At 33.7% G+C, this 4,300-nt stretch overlaps 1 long non-coding RNA gene across 2 annotated transcripts; it reads left to right on the top strand.

The window, feature by feature from the left end:
- Positions 1–2,206: 2,206 nt before the first annotated feature.
- On the top strand, positions 2,207–4,051 carry LOC111896672 (uncharacterized). Of its 2 annotated transcripts, XR_008231968.1 has the most exons (4): positions 2,207–2,928; positions 3,008–3,116; positions 3,188–3,381; positions 3,776–4,051. It is a non-coding gene; the product is annotated as an uncharacterized LOC111896672 (long non-coding RNA). The 2 variants fall into 2 exon arrangements; XR_002851997.3 differs by having other exon boundaries at positions 2,220–3,116.
- The last annotated feature ends 249 nt before the right edge of the window (positions 4,052–4,300 follow it).

Genomic DNA, 4,300 nt, shown 5'->3' with positions numbered 1-4,300 from the left:
TTCAAGTAAGAAGTTGATTTCCCGAAACAACAAATAATGAGTAATCTATATGGTGATTAAATAAAAGGTGTTTTATTTATATTCAAAGGTTTGGGGACATATTTAGTATTATTCTTTTGTTTCACTTTGCATGTTTTGACTTCGCAAATAATAAGATTATTCAAACTCTCCACAGTCGCTCATTCTTTGGAAGTAGGAATGAAAGAAGACTGTCATGAATCTGACTGAAGATTGTCTAAAGTGTCTTAGACATAGCAAAAGTTTACTGTAGGGTTCATGAGTGCTGCTATAAGATTAGAGTATTGGATTAAACCCACGCTTACTTGGATCACTTCATGGATTTTATCACGAGTGATTGGTAAGATGATAATATTTTATATTCTTGAAACTGAGATGTGTGAGTTGTATCTTGCGAGTCGGTTACACATTGATAATATGTAAACGCACCAGTAACTTGGTGTTATAAAACATATTGTTGTGTGTGATTCGGTGAGTGAGTGCAAGCAAGCATTGAGTCAACGTTTATCCGTTCCTTTTACCCAAAGTGGGATAAAAGCGATATATGTGTGCCCCTCGATGATTTAGTGATGACACCCTAAGCGCTTGGCCAAGCCGTGACTAATTTGACGTGCTCAATTGTAGTCTGTTTTCAGTCGTCGTAAATCGAAAATCAAGAAACAACACATAGACAGAGAGAATGATTTAAATCTATGTCTCAGTCTATACGATATCTAGAATGGAAGAATATATGATCACTTATCTAAAGGATGCGTATATGATAAGATCAGAGTTGACAGTGGCTTTTGAAAGCTACGATTGTGGATCAGGATCTGAAGTCATATGCAGAATAGTTATTAGACTTATCCAAGTGGGAGACTGTTGGATTAGTGTCTAAGTCCATAACTATTTTGGTATGTACTTGACCCGATGGTGCATGGTCCTTTTGGGTTGCCTTCACCAAAGCAACTTGGTAGGATGAATTATGGAGAGAGAGAGAGGATTAATTATGATTTAATAATATATTATGAGAATAATATACTAAAGGAGAAATCATATTGTTAATATTATTCAAGAATTAATAAGAATTAATTTTGTGGCTAAAAGACATTAATTAAATAAAAGGGACTAGAGTTGTCAATTGTGAGATAGTTGAATATTAGACTAATGGACTCCATAGAGGATGGAGTGGACGAATTCTATGGGGAAACCCATTAGAAATTGTCCAAGGACTCTAAGGAGGGAGTCCATGGGTTGCTTAGGGCCTAAGTAGTCAAATTAGGGTTTCCTTGTTAGAGAACCCTAATAGCTTCACTATTTAAGGACCCGTAGGGCACCAAAACGTGGCTAACTAACTCCTTAGGGTTTCTACACATTTTTGGGTGCCTCCTCTCTTCTCATTCTTCATCCTCTTGCTCTTGGTGTTTGTGAGCCATTAGAGGAGTGACACTTGTGACTCTAAGCTTTCTAAAGCCATTACAAGGAGGATTTGAGATTGTTATTGCTACATAACAATCAAGGTTAGATCTAAACCCCACTCTTGTGTTAATATTGATTATCACATGTTAGATCTAGGGTTTAAAGTCTTGGATGAATTGCATGTACAATAGAGAAACCTAGATCCAAGCATTAGGGTTTGCATGAGCACATAGGATGTTCTTATGGCTAAAACCCATCAGTGATTACTAAAGCAAATAAGCTTGATTTCGACACATCTGAGCATCCTTTCTGGTATGGAGATTCATGGAGTGAGCTTTTTTAATTGTTTAGGATTCAGAACAATTTCTTTTGTTATTGGGATGCATCTATTAAAGATCACACATTTTTTTTGAGTCTTTTGGTATAGCTAGACTTAGGAACCACAGTTTTCTTTTCTCAAAAACTACTCCAGTCACTGTTGTAAAGATGAAGAACTAACAAGGTGATATACCTATCCTTTTTACCCTTCAAGGGCATTTTAGTAAATTCACATTTTTGAATTTTTGTTTAAGTTCTCTAAATTGTTTTTAGGATTAGGCAATCAACTTATGTGGGAAACTCATCTTCTTACAACTCATGTGAACCAGACATGGATGTGTATGTCTTCTTAAAATCTTAATCTTCTTTTTACCTTGAAAAGATATATTTTTATTTGATTTATTTTCTTTTATATTTCATTTATAGGGGAGTTCAATTTGCTATTAATCCAAAGTATGTTGTCATTCTATATTTCCTTCCAAAAAGAATTTTTTTTTTTTTTTTTGATTTGTTGGATTAAATTTCGTTGCAGTTTTTTTTAATTCATTTCATTTTTTTGGGCCCATTTTATGATGTATTTGCGGTTATTGATTGTTTGAGGTTAAAAAGAACACAAAGCACCTAACACATCAACATGTAGATGCTCGGTCAAAGGCCAGGTGTAAAAAAGTGTCATAGTTAATGATTTTAAATTCTATATTATGAAATTTAACGGTGTTTCATTTTTTATTTTTGCTTTCTTTTCAAGTTTGATGGTGTTGCAGCTGAACCTAGATAGGTAATAAGAAGTGTCCATGTACCTGGGAGCAAGTGCATCCCTTTTGCACAGGTAACCATAAATTGTCTGTAAATGAGAGTATATACCTGATGTATGCGATGTTTTCTTTTTTATTTGATAAAATTAGATTGATTAAAATGATACTTATTTTGTATTAATATTGATGATATATTTTCCATTATGTAATTATGTTTGTAGAAAAACAATAAAACAAAGTTGGCATGAAACCAACCCTGCTTTGAAAATTTTGGTCCATGATTTGTTAATAAAATCTACCGAGCTATTAATAGCTTTAAATTGACCATTTTTCCAGGTGACACACTGTATCTTCACAGTCACCGCTTCCAACTCCTAAATAGCACCGACATGTGGACGTATTCGAGCCCTAGATAGGACCCATGCCTGCGAGCGGTTCAGTAATGAACTTCAACCCTATTTTCGTTTCTTTCTATGCCCTTACCTTCATATTCACTTTTAATTTCATTTTATTTTTAGACGATTAGATGAATTTTCCCTCCATCTATTACACAGTTGGTTAAATTTTGTCTATCACCATCGACTTCCGATCGATCCGCAACCAGCGATTTAGGGATTATTGCTCCAGGTATGTAATTGATTTGAACCATCTGTTGATTTGAAGTCATTTAGTGATTGTGTGTATGTTCGTAAAATCAGGACTGATAACGGGATGGAAGTGAATTGAACACCGCCGAACACCTTTCGTCCGGCTATTCCACCTGCTGTTGCTTCATTGATATATTAGTTACTGACACATGTTTCGGTGTGTTTAAGATGGAATGGGCTAAGTGTCTCTGGCCTTTGGAAATGCTGCCAAGGAAGATGGTGGCACCATAGTTACCAATATCAAGGTATGCCATTCTTTCAGTTTATTTGGGCAAATATAATTACCTAAAAAATGAGTTTTTTTCTTCTGTATCATGAAATCAACGGTTCAATTTTCTTTCAAAGATATTTTATGTTTGGTTTTTAAACAAAAGAATCATTGTTGATTATCTAAACATAAAAGCACTTGTAGGATAAGTTCTTTCTCAACTTAACACTTTAGAATTGTTTTCTATTTATTTTGTTGTTAAACATCATCTCCTGTGCAGGTCATTATGTATGTGTGTAAAATATGATGAAATTAAATGTTTATGTGTATATATAAAACTAATGCATTTGTTGTCTTTCATTGTCAAATATATTTTAATCTTGCTAAAATTGTGAACAAATAATCTAGATGTCTCTGTTTATTTGCAACAGAAAAAGGAGTAGGGTGAAGTTGAAAGCATACATGCACATGCTAATAAGGTCTGACATTGAATAATTTTTTCTTTTAGGAAGTTTTAAAAAATTATTGTAAAATTGTTTTATTAGATTTTAGGCCCATATAAAAATGTAGCAGAGTAACAAGTAGTGCATTAACTGTTGGGTCCATCCCTTCTTGGGGATCCCCCTCCCCCCGGATCATGTGGTGAAAATGTAGAATGTTAATTGGGTAAATTTTCGAAGTATGATGCCATAAAATATGCAAACTAATTTATAATGCTTTGTTGAAAAAATAAATGTCCATGGTGTATTCAAATTAATGATCGTATATGTTTAGATCTGTCACCACAATGTGGGGCTCCTCATGAACTATATATTTCAATAAATATATTAACCATCAACAAAAAAATTATCCATCAGCAAACAATATTGCTACCCCGTAACAATACTCAAACCATAAAGAAACAGTTAATCAAATAACATTTACATAATATCAGTAGCAAAAAAAATTGTTGCATC

Source organism: Lactuca sativa, chromosome 4, assembly GCF_002870075.4.
Source record: "Lactuca sativa cultivar Salinas chromosome 4, Lsat_Salinas_v11, whole genome shotgun sequence".
Taxonomy (NCBI): domain Eukaryota; kingdom Viridiplantae; phylum Streptophyta; class Magnoliopsida; order Asterales; family Asteraceae; genus Lactuca; species Lactuca sativa.
This window is presented reverse-complemented; position numbering and strand designations above follow the sequence as displayed.